Source organism: Schistocerca gregaria, unplaced genomic scaffold (genome assembly GCF_023897955.1).
Source record: "Schistocerca gregaria isolate iqSchGreg1 unplaced genomic scaffold, iqSchGreg1.2 ptg000077l, whole genome shotgun sequence".
Lineage (NCBI taxonomy): Eukaryota > Metazoa > Arthropoda > Insecta > Orthoptera > Acrididae > Schistocerca > Schistocerca gregaria.
In genome coordinates this window covers 8438145-8450783 of record NW_026061710.1, presented here as the reverse complement: position 1 = coordinate 8450783, position 12639 = coordinate 8438145, and the positions used below count along the sequence as shown (strand labels likewise).

The window sequence follows — 12639 nt, the reverse complement described above, 5'->3', positions numbered from 1 at the left end:
TCATATCGCGGAGCAGCGCTAGTTTGTGGGGCGCACGAATGGTCGCGAGGTTAATCGTTGCGACACTATAATGCTGGTGTAGGAGTCCCACAGGCACAGGTGGGGCTGCCTCTTCAGGGGCGAGAGGTCGTCGATCTTGCCGGTCCGCTGAAGAGGTTGCTATTGTGGAGTGTTTGCAGGCGCGGGCGCAACCGATGGGGGCGCCCCATCATCAGCGCTGTCCACCCCATTCCCTTCGATCTCCACATCGTCTGCCCAGGAGACTGATACTGCGGTAGGGTACCGACTGTTTTCATCATCCATGTGGAGAGGAGACGTAGTTTTCGGCTCAGCATATAGACTTTCTTCAACGTCGACCTGTGGGGGCGACTTCGCCAGTAAGGAGTGGTGATCGTTGCCAGTGGTCGCCTGTGGCGGGCCGTTCGCATCGACTTTTGGACATCATAGAGCGGTTTGTCGTCCATCTTCGGTTCTGCATCTCTGGCACCCATCCGTAGAATGGATTCATCAGGGGGTGTACGGCTACGTTTCTTTCTCTTTCGTGTCGACCCTTGTTTTCGAACAGGTCGTTCCGAGTCTGATTGCGGGTGGCCTTCGTCTGACTCCGGATCAGTCTGAAGGAAAGCAGAAGTAGGTACCACTCCCGGAGCAACGTCCATTTCAGCAGCATTTTCAGTCACAGTGCTGCGATGATGTGGAAGGTCGGGATCTGGCGTCTGTGGCACCTCAGAAGGAATCTCAGTAGCGGTTGCATCTGCCTGATCAGACGACGTCAACAGAGCAGGAAGACCCTGTGCAGAGGTGCTACCTTCCTGGGCAACCTTGTCATATGTGGGGACGCTTCCTCGCCGACCGGCGTTCGGATCAGGTGGCGTCGCATCCAGGCAGATCTGACGTGGCCTTCTTGTCCACAACCCGCACATGTTCGGGGTTGGCCGTCGTACTTGACAATGGCTCGCACACCGCCAATTGTCAGGTATGATGGTATATGTTTTTTCAGTTCAATTTTTACCTGACGCACACCATTAAGGACATGGTAGGTCGTGAAAGTTTGCCATTTTTCCTCTACGTAACCGATGACGTTACCGTATGGTTGTAACTCAGAGACAACTACGTCCTTCGGCACTTCAAAAGGTAGTTCAAACACCCTAATCGTGCGTTGACCGTACTCTGCGAGTTTAAGTGTTACTGGTCCGACGTGACCATCAGAGTATTTGAACTTAAGTCCATTGGTATGGCGGCGAATAACACCTTCACAACCTTCGGTGTTTGTCATTTTAATATGAACGACACTACTCGTGATCGAAAAATGGATTCCGATAATGTGGTTAGGATCTAAACGAACACGAGAGTGACAGAATTAGAACCTGTAATCTTCAGATCCTAAGTCCGACGCCTTATCCATTAGGTCACACGGTCACTGACGACCAAGTATAACTTGCATACGACTCATCTCGAAACGCTCACACCCCTGATGTTTTGTGTTTTCGTTCTACACAGGCGCTGCCCCATGCTCTTTCCCACCTATTCGTTACATTCAACCTCTTACGAGACCGACCTAATATAGACTGGGAAACAAGACCACACACTTTGTGCATTCGACGACGACGACGACGACGCTCTGAGATATGTGAGAAATACATCTATAAAATGTAATTCAGACTACCTCGTCCCGCCTTATGGTGTACCGCTTTGGCAAATGCTTTATCTGCGCCATTCGCCCTAATCACATATGAGAGTAATTCTTAATAAAACGCCTGTCGCTAATTGTCCGTCATCACAGAAACTGTTTGCTATACAGCACGACGGGCAACTGATTTCCAAAATTCGTCTTCCTCCTGTGAGGATGGAACTTTCGACCCCTGGTTTACTAGACCAGTGCTCTACCACTGAGCTAAACAGGCGCGGCCTAGCGGCACTTTTGCGTACTTCGTTCTTACGGTCGTCTGCATTATCAGACTTCAGCTGACAACACTTCGTATTACAGACTAATATTTACAGCTATGGCGACCCATTACAGCTTGGCTACACATCTGACACGTAACCGATGTTCTCTCCAAAGAACACCACTTGCATTTCGGAACATGTCATTCACACATGTCTACAAAAGCACCTTCACCTTCAATTACAGTTTCCTTGAGACTGACGGAGACGTAGGCAAAGTTAAAAGTTGCTATTTCCATTACATCAACTTTAATCAGAAACACAGTAATTTACATCTGCAGCGGAACAAAATTCCGCTCCGCTCAGCGTGGGGCTGGAACCGACGCCCCTGAGATTAAGCGTCTCATGCTCTACCGACTAAGTCAGGGGCGCTACCTCGGTTATACTTGCCGGGTACCACGTCACACAGTACTCGTTTGGGTTGGGTGGTCCCATAAAGAATCTCTCTATGCTGCCTAGTGTTTTCCTAACGTCACACTCGTCACGTACTTCACTTTTATTTCATAATCATTTCTGAGAGGTAAATGAATTGCATGACAACATGCAGAGCTAGTGTCGTCAAAATTAACACACATACTTGATGTGTCTCAAAAGCCGAACGGGTTACTTTCCGACATTGTTTAAATGTGCAAGTGCCAGTCAAAACTCGCGGTGACGGTACTCTGCCGACCATTTCGGTAGTTAATACCGGTCTTGTTGTGTGTGTTTCATGCTCAAGAGCATCTCCAAGCAGAAAATGGTCAACAGCAACATTCAGACGGTTTCGTACTGCTCAATTGCTACATTAAAACGGTATGTTTCTTTTTCAGATCTGGAAGAAACACGACCGTGACAGGATTCGAACCTGCAATCTTCGGATCCGAAGTCCGACGCCTTATTCCTTAGGCCACACGGTCACTGACGACCAAGTATAACTTATATGCGACTTATCTCGAAAGGCTCACACCCCTGAGGAGTTGTGTTTTCGTGCTACACAGCCGCTGCCCCTTGCTCTTTCCCACCCATTCGTTACATTCAACCTCTTAGCACGTTACACAGTACTCGTTTGGGTCGTGTGGTCCCATACAGAATCTCTCCATGCTGCCTAATGTTTTCCTAACGTCACACTCGTCACGTACTTCACTTTTATTTCATAATCATTTCTGAGAGGTAAAGGAATTGAATGACAACCTGCAGAGATAAAGACCGACCAAATATAGACTGGGAAACGACAACACACACTTTGTGCATTCGGAATCGAAGGCAGGGCGTCCCTCGGCGCATTTGCTACGATGGCAACGACGACGACCGCGAACCGCTCTGAGATATGTGAATAATACATCTATAAAATGTAATTGAGACTGCCTCGGCCCACCTTATGCTGTACCGCTTTGGCAAATAATTTGTCTGCGCCATTTGCCTTAATCACATCTGAGAGTAATTCTTAATAAAACGCTTGTCGCTAATTGTTCGTCATCACAGAAACTTTTTGCTATACGGCACGACGCGCAACTGATTTCCAAAATTCGTCTTGCTCCTGTGAGGATGGATCTCACGACCCCTGCTTAACTAGACCAGTGTTCTACCACTGAGCTAAAGAGTCGCGGCCTAGCGGTACTTTTACGTACTTCGTCCTTACGGACGTTCGGTTCATCAGACTTCAGCTGACAACACTTCATATTACCGACTAATATTTGCAGCTATGGCGACCCATTACTGTTTGGCTACACATCTGACACGTAACCGATGTTTTCTCCAAACAACACCACTTGCATTTCAGAACATTTCTTTCACACAAGTCTACAAAATCACCTTCACCTTCAAATACAGTTTCCTTGCGACTGACGGAGACGTAGGCAAAGTTTAAAGTTGCTATTTCCATTACATCACGTTAATCAGAAGAACGGTAATTTACATCTGCAGCGGAACAAAATTCCGTTCCGCCCAGCGTTGGGCTCGGACCCGCGACCCTGAGATTAAGAGTCTCATGCTCTACCGACTTTTTTTTTCTTTTGAAATCGGGCCTCCTTCCTCCCCTACAGCCCGTCCTTCCGCTCGCCATTTGTGCCTTCTTCGGCTAGCTTCTGTGCTATGTTTGGTCCAAATGAGACAGGTGAGTGACGAAGTAAATGTATACAAGTAAATAAAATCCCTTCTTTTGGGGTTATGGAAAGGAAATAGTTCCGCTACATTCTTCCATCATTGAGTGGGCGCGATTTTTATATTAGAGCCAGGCTTACTTCAGCCTGATGGCTTCTCATGGGTGTGTCAGCAACCTATTAGTGCTGCGACACGAGGGCGAAGGGTAAACGAAATAGCCACCTTGTTGTCGTAAAATGAATGAGAAGCTTAATAGATAATTAGATAATTTCATAAAGGAAAAAAAGGAATCTTGAGGTTGAACTACATGTCGTTTGATCGTTCTTCAGCTCTGTCGGTGAGACAATATTCGGTTCAAGAAATTTGCGTAGTTGTCTTTGTATTTGATTTGTCGTTCGAGCTTTTGATGTTCTGTCATCAGGTACATCCAATAATCTGCTTCACTTTTCGTCATAGCCGTTGAGATGTAACGGACTGTCAGTCCTTTGAGCCTGTTGGCTGACCTTCTTTTAGTGTTAGGATATGGCACGTCATCAGGCAGAAGGACGTGTGTCGGTGAAATTGTGTTAGGTGACGTACGTAGCACATGTGCTAGTTTTTGCCTGAAGAGATTCCACACGTCTTTCACATCTTCACAGACGAAGCGATGTTCTGCAGTGTCGACGACATTGCAGCTGGAACAGTTTGGTGTGTGTGCCAGACGTATCACGTGTAGTTTGGAGTTGATTGGGATTTTTCTATTGACTGCGAGGTACCACGTCGATCGCACATTGGATGGTAGATGGGGGTCAGATATGTTGTCCAATATGTTTTTCCAATTATAATGTCGAAACTTGTTTTCTATTCGATTGCGCAATTTTCCTTCCAGCAAGGTGTTGTAAACCTCCTTAACCCGATATATGTCCTTCTCCTGTATTCTATGGCGTACATAGCTGTATTCCACCAGAAAATGTTTATAGTGGTACAGCTCGTGGGAGATGTGATGCACATCGATTGGTGGATCTCTGCTGACTGGGGTGATTTCACGTAAGAGGTGAGCCACTATGGACCGCGGTGATCGTTGCCACTGTTTATAAGTTTTGCTAACGTATAGCGCTTGCGCTTTGAGGTAGATGTCTGTCAGTTGTAGCCCTCCATTGCGTGTCGGTAGCGTCAAGGTATCATATGAAACCTTAAATATCTGACCTCTGTTGAAAAAATAACCAAGCGCTGCTTGCATTTGGTGTGCAATGGTTTTTGGCAGAGGCAGCACTTGAGCAACATAGTTGACTTTGGAAGTGATGTATGTATTGGCCAGTTGCACTTTTTGTATTACATTTAAATTACGCAAGCTGTGTTGTTTTATGCTTGCCCGTAATGTGGCAAGTAATTTTCGATAATTGAGAGCGGCCGTGCGGCGAATATTACTCGTATATTCTATTCCAAGGCATTTGATTTTTTCCACAGTGTTGATACTTCCAGCGGCTCTGATCTCTATACCCCGACCAAGATTCATAATACCAGATTTATTGCGGTTGAGTTTAGCTCCTGACGCCATTTCGTAGGTCGCCACAACTTCAAGTACTGTTTCCACCTCGCTTTCGTCAGTCACAAGTACCCCTACATCGTCCGCGTAGGCTTGACATATGATCTTGTGTCCGTGTATATGTAATCCACGGAGTTGCCGAGTCAGAGATACTAAGAGAGGTTCAAGCGCAATTGCGAAAAGCGTCATGGACATTGGGCAACCTTGTGTTCCCGAACTCTGAATATTGATCGGGTGACTGAGTTGTCCGTTGACACTGATTCTTGACGTGCTATTCGTCAGTATGTTTTTCACGGAGGCTATAATTTTCTGGGGGAAGTGCATGGATGTCATACACCGGAGCAGGTACGAATGATTAACTTTATCAAAAGCTTTTTCAAAGTCAAGCGACATCAGAGCACAGCGAATGTTGCAGGCTTGCGATATCGCTATACTGTCTCTGTAGTCGCATAAGGTCTGAAATATCGTTCTGTCCTTTCCCACACTTGTCTGGTAGGCTCCTGTCACTGTACGAATAACAGAATTCAACCTTTGCATCATGATACGGGCGAAGATTTTATAATCACTACTGAGAAGTGTTATGGGTCGAAGATTCTCCACGGTTTTGCCTCCTGGTGTTTTGGGGACTAAGACCACTGTACCTTCACAGAATTCCTTCGGAAGGTCAGTGTCCGCATTTAGTATTTCATTGCATACGAGTGTCAATTTAGCAATTATTTGTTCGCGAAAAGTTTGATAAAATTCAGCGGGTAGCCCATTTGGTCCAGGTGATTTGTTCTTTGGGCTCTTCGAGATGGCATCTTCGACGTTTTCGTCAGTTATTCTCGCTGCGAGCACATCAGCTTCTTCAGGAGTGAGTCGCTCTGTCGTCCTAGCAGTGAGAGCTTGCTGCGCTGTTTCATCTGTCTGTGTATTGGCCAGCAATTCACTAAAGTGTCGATGGATCTCGTCTCGTATTGCAGCTTGATCTTTCAAGAGTCTCCCGTCTGAAGTTTTGAGTTCCGTCGGAATTTTCCGTTATTGTCTTTTGTTCTCTTGGAGAATGTGGTACATCGATGTTGTTTCTTCTCGTGTACCGTTCTGCAAACGCGTTCGTATTGTACAGCCTTCGAGATTGTGTCCCTGCAGGTTGAGCAATTTTGCTTTTATTCTGTTGATTTGCCCATAATTTGTTATGACTGTAGCATCACGAACGCACAAGTCTCTCAGACAGCTGAAGTAAAAGTCTACTGTCCGCTTCCGCCAGGCGACTTTTTCACGGGAGTAAGTTTTCATTGTCTTTAATATTGTGGGCTTCGCGCAGTTTAGCCACCAATTCAGCGCCGTGCCGTACAAGTGGAACTTCCTTTCACATTCTGCCCAAGTGGTGTGGAAGGCGGCGTGACATCTAGGATCCGAAAGATGAGTAACGTTTAGCTTCCACTGACCTCTCGCCCTGTAAGTGCCTTGTTTCTCTAAATTTACCGTACATATGCACGCGATATGATCAGAGAAAATCGTGGGCCATAGCTCGGACTGTAAAACGTGTCTCCTTAAATTGGATGTTGCGTAAATCCTGTCGATACGACTGGCAGAATGGCTGGTGATATAGGTGAAACCTAGCCTATCACCGTGTTTTAGTTCCCACGTATCAAACAGTTGGAAGTCTCTGACGATGTCCTCCAGCTCCAGAGATTTGTTAAAATTTGGCGTCTGATCTTTCGGACTCAGCACGCAATTAAAGTCACCCGCAAATATTATTTGTTCAAATCGCACCGCGAAAAGGGGGGCGATGTCCGCCTTGAAAAATTCGGCCCTGCGGCGCTTGTTTCCTGTTCCTGACGGGGCATATATGTTGATAATCCTGGTGTTGTTTATCGTGACACCAAGACCTCTACTGTTAGGCAGTTGCGCCACGTCTGTAAGTAGGATCCCCTCTTTAGTCATAATCGCTGTGCCGAGGCTATTGTCATTGCCAGGATTGATGACGGCGTTGTAGCCAGTGATGTCGTCCAAACGGGTAGCCGTTACTTCTTGCAGCATTAAGATGTCAATATCACCGGCGTACAGAAAATCTTGGAGATTTCTCAGATTGATGGTGCTGCTAATTTTATTTATATTCAAGGTTGCAATTCTGTACGCCTGTAAAGATATCATGTCGACGATACCATGTCAGGTGGGGTACTGTTTGCCAAGGGAAGTGGATGATTGCTCCACTTAAAAGAAGTCGGCATCATCATCTGCCGCACGAGCATCTTTGATGGTGGTTTGTTGCCGGGTGGACACATCCTGTCGACGGTCGGGTGCCGTCCGTCTTGAACGTTGTGCTATGTCAGCCATCTCTGCATCATGGCTTTGCTCCTCCATGTCATCCGCCCAGACTCGCGTGTACGTAACTTCCCGCGTGTACGTGTTGGGTACAGGTGGAAGGTCCTTCAGACTAGCTGTACCGTCTTCAATGTGGATTCCACGGTCGGGGTCAGTGTCCTCATTTCGAGTCTTCTTTTTTGTTGTTCGATCTTCCAGAGGAGTTGCCTGTGCCGTCTCCGCCAGTACTTGGCCTATTTGTTTCGCCTTTTCACGCAGAATTGGCGCGACTTCTGCTGCTCCCTGACGGGCTATTCGACGTTTCTTCCGTTTCTTTGGTGTAACAGTTGTAGGCTGCTGGTCATTATCCTCCGACGTGGCAACCGTATCTTCTTTGTGTTGCCCGACGTCTTCGAGTGATTTGCACATGCCTTCTTCTGCCGTCTTAGCCTGGTCTTGTTCTCCACGTCTGTTAGTTTCCACGTCTTGTGAGTGTGCTGGACCTGTAGCTTCTGTGCTGCTAGTATCCATGGCTACGCTACCATCGGGAACGTCAGCATAAGCAACTACCGCCGTGTCGAAACACATGTCACTGTGTAGTGCGGCGGCGTACGTCACGGGTAGAGTGGCCATTTGACTAGGCGGGTCTCGCTCCCCAGTCGGCAGTTGCGTCACACGCCGTTGAACACACTGCGCGCGGACGTGTTGGGTAGAACCACAGCCCGAGTAGGTTCTCGGCTGGCCATCGTAAATGATGATCGCTCTATATCCACCAATCCAGAGATACGACGGGATATATTTCAGCATGTCAATCTTAACTTGACTGACTCCATTTAATACTGGATACTTGTGCAAGCTAGACCATTAATCGGCGACATTGCTGATAATGGCGCCATAGTCTTTCAGTTTGTTGTTAATATTCTCGGGCGTTATTTAAAAGGGGAGCTCAAAGATTCGAACCGTTCGTATTCCCATTCCGGCACGCGATACCGTGACCTGTCCTATGTGTCCGTCTGAATCTTTGAATTTTGCCACCCTACCACATGCTTCTACTATTTGGTCAGAAATGGATAACTTAAGGAACACAGTCGGACTGACAATCGACAGGTGTATTCCAATCATTTCATCCACTTTGATCTGAAAAGTTTCTTCGATAAATGCCTCAACTTCGTAAGATTTCGGTCGGACGTAGTTCGGATCGAAATCAACTTCAAAGTATCGTGTCGCGTTGTCTGATCCATTATGTCAATCTAAAAATGTGATCGTGAACTATGACTAACGCAGAAAGTTCGCACTCATCACACAGCGCCGGCCGCTCGCAGCTACGATGTAATCACCGCAACAGCCGCACCGCACGTCCGCACAGCACGGCCGCTGGCGGCGGAATCATTTTTAGATGTGCAAGTGCCAGTCAAAACTCGCGGTGACGGCACTCTGAAGACCATTTCGCTAGTTAACACCGGTCTTGTTGTGTGTGTATCAACCTCAAGAGCATCTCCAAGCAGAAAATGGTCAACAGCAACATTCAGACGGTTTCGTACTGCTCAATTGCTACATTAAAACGGTATGTTTCTTTTCAGAACTGAAAAAACACGAGCGTGACAGGATTCGAACCTGCAATCTTTGGATATGAAGTCGGACGCCTTATCCATTACGCCACTTTCACTGACTACCAACTTTATCTTGTATACGACTCATCTCGAAACGCTCACACCCCTGAGGAATTGTGTTTTCGTTCTACACAGCCGCTTGTACCTTGCTCTTTCCCACCCATTCGTTACATTCAACCTCTTACGAGACCGACCAAATATAGACTAGGAAACAAGACCACACACTTTGTGCATTAGGAATCGAAGGCAGAGCGTCCCTCGCCGCATTTGCTACGATGGCCATTTGCTACTTCTGCAGAAGCGGCGGCGGCGACGACGACGACGACGACGACGACGGCGACGACGACGACGACCGGGAGAGGCTCTGAGATATGTGAGAAATACATCTATAAAATGTAATTGTGTCTGCCTCGTCTCACCTTATGCTGTACCGCTTTGGCAAATGCTACATCTGCGCCATTCGCCTTAATCACATCTGGGAGTAATTCTTAATAAAACTCCTGTCGCTAATTGTTCGTCATCACAGAAACTGTTTGCTATACGGCCACGACGCGCAAATGATTTCCAAAATTCGTCATTCTCCTCTGAGGATGGAACTCACGACCCCTGCTTTACTTGACCAGTGCTCTACCACTGAGCTAAAGATGCGCGGCCTACCGGTACTTTTGCGTACTTCGTCCTTACGGTCGTCTGGATCATCAGACTTCAGCTGACAACATTTCATATTACCGACTAATATTTGCAGCAATGGCGACCCATTACTGCTTGGCTACACATCTGACTCGTAACCGATGTTCTCTCCAAACAATACCATTGGCATTTCAGCACATGCCTTTCACACATGTCTACAAAATCACCTTGTCCTTCAAATACAGTTTCCTTGCGACTGACGGAGACGTAGGCAAAGTTTAATGTTTCTATTTCCATTACATCACGTTAATCAGAAAAACGGTAATTTAAATCTGCTGCAGAACAAAATTCCGTTCCGCCAAGTGTGGTGCTCGAACCCACGTCCCTTAGAAGAAGAAACTCATGCTCCACCTACTGAGCTAGGCGGGCTGCGTCGGTGACTAGCTGCCGGGTAGCACGTCACACAGTACTCGTTTGGGTTGGGTCGTCCCATACAGAATCTCTCCAAGCTGCCTATTGTTTTCCTAACGTCACACTCGTCACGTACTTCACTTTTATTTCATAATCATTTCTGAGACGTAAAGGAATTGCATGACAACCTGCAGAGCTAGTGGCGTCAAAATTAACACACATACTTCATGTGACTCAAAAGACGAAAGAGTTACTTTCCGACGTTATTTTAGATGTGCAAGTGCCAGTCAAAACTCGCAATGACGGCACTCTGCCGACCATTTCGCCAGTTAACACCGGTCTTGTTATGTGTGTTTCAAGCTCAAGAGCATCTCAAGCAGAAAATGGTCAACAGCAACATTCAGACGGTTTCGTACTGCTCAATTGCTATAATAAAACGGTATGTTTCTTTTTCAGAACTGGAAGAACACCCTCTGTGACAGGATTCGAACCTGCAATCTTTGGAACCGAAATTCGACGCCTTATCCATTAGGCCAAACGCTCACTGACGACCAAGTATAACATATATGCGACTTATCTCGAAACGCTCACACCCCTGAGGAATTGTGTTTTCGTTCTACATAGCCACTGCCCCTTGCTCTTTCGCACCCATTCGTTACATTCAACCTCTTACGAGCCCGACCAAATACAGACTGGGAAACAAGACCACACACTTTGTGCATTGGGAATCGAAGGCAGTTTTAGACATTACTCTCATGGAGGAAATCCCGCATGGTGACTGTTGTATTAAAACCAGATGCAATTTCTGTGTTTCATCAACACTCTGAATGTCCAAAGATTACAGGACGCCTCCAGATGTGCTTGAGAAACTACTATTGGTTTTCCAGGGAACGATCGGATCGTAGACAGTTTGAGACATTACTCCCATGGAGAAAAGTCCGCATGGTGCCTGTTGTAGTCAATCCCGATGCAATTTCTGTGTTTCATCAACACTCTGAAGGTCCACAGATTACAGAATGATTCCAGATGTGCTTGGGAAACTACTTCTGGTCTTCCAGGGAACGATCAAAACGTAGACAGTTTGAGACATTACTCCCATGGGGAAAAGTCCGCATGGTGCTTGTTGTATTCAATCCCGATGCAATTTCTGTGTTTCGTCAATACTCTGAAGGTCCACAAATTACAGAATGCCTCCAGATGTGCTTCGGCAACTACTACTGGTCTTCCAGGGAGCGATCAAAGCGTAGACAGTTTGAGACATTACTCCCATGGAGAAAAGTCCGCATGGTGCCAGTTGTATTCAGTCCCAAAGCAATTTCTGTGTTTCATCAACACTCAGAAGCTCCACAGTTTACCGAATGCCTCCAGATGTGCTTGGGAAACTACTACTGGTCTTCCAGGGTACGATCAAAGCGTAGACAATTTGAGACATTACTACCATGGAGAAAAGTAGGCATGGTGCCTGTTGTATTCAATCCGGAAGCAATTTCTTTGTTTCTTCAACACTCCTCGATATTGAAATAAGAATACCGTGAATTCATTGTCCCAGGAAGGGGAAACTTTATTGACACATTCCTGGGGTCAGATACATCACATGATCACACTGGCAGAACCACAGGCACATAGACACAGGCAACAGAGCATGCACAATGTCGGCACTAGTACAGAGTATATCCACCTTTCGCAGCAATGCAGGTTGCTATTCTCCCATGGAGACGATCGTAGAGATGCTGGATGTAGTCCTGTGGAACGGCTTGCCATGCCATTTCCACCTGGCGCCTCAGTTGGACCAGCGTTCGTGCTGGACGTGCAGACCGCGTGAGACGACGCTTCATCCAGTCCCAAACATGCTCAATGGGGGACAGATCCGGAGATCTTGCTGGCCAGGGTAGTTAACTTACACCTTCTAGAGCACGTTGGGTGGCACGGGATACATGCGGACGTGCATTGTCCTGTTGGAACAGCAAGTTTCCTTACCGGTCTAGGAATTGTAGAACGATGGGTTCGATGACGGTTTGGATGTACCGTGCACTATTCAGTGTCCCCTCGACGATCACCAGAGGTGTACGGCCAGTGTAGGAGATCGCTCCCACTCCATGATGCCGGGTGTGGGCTCTGTGTGCCTCGGTCGTATGCACTCCTGATTGTGGCGCT

At 47.0% G+C, this 12639-nt stretch overlaps 1 non-coding gene across 1 annotated transcript; it reads right to left on the bottom strand.

Annotated features, from left to right (window-relative positions):
- Positions 1-2767: 2767 nt before the first annotated feature.
- Trnar-ucg (transfer RNA arginine (anticodon UCG)) lies at positions 2768-2840 on the bottom strand. Its single transcript has one exon. It is a non-coding gene; the product is annotated as a tRNA-Arg (tRNA).
- Positions 2841-12639: the final 9799 nt, after the last annotated feature.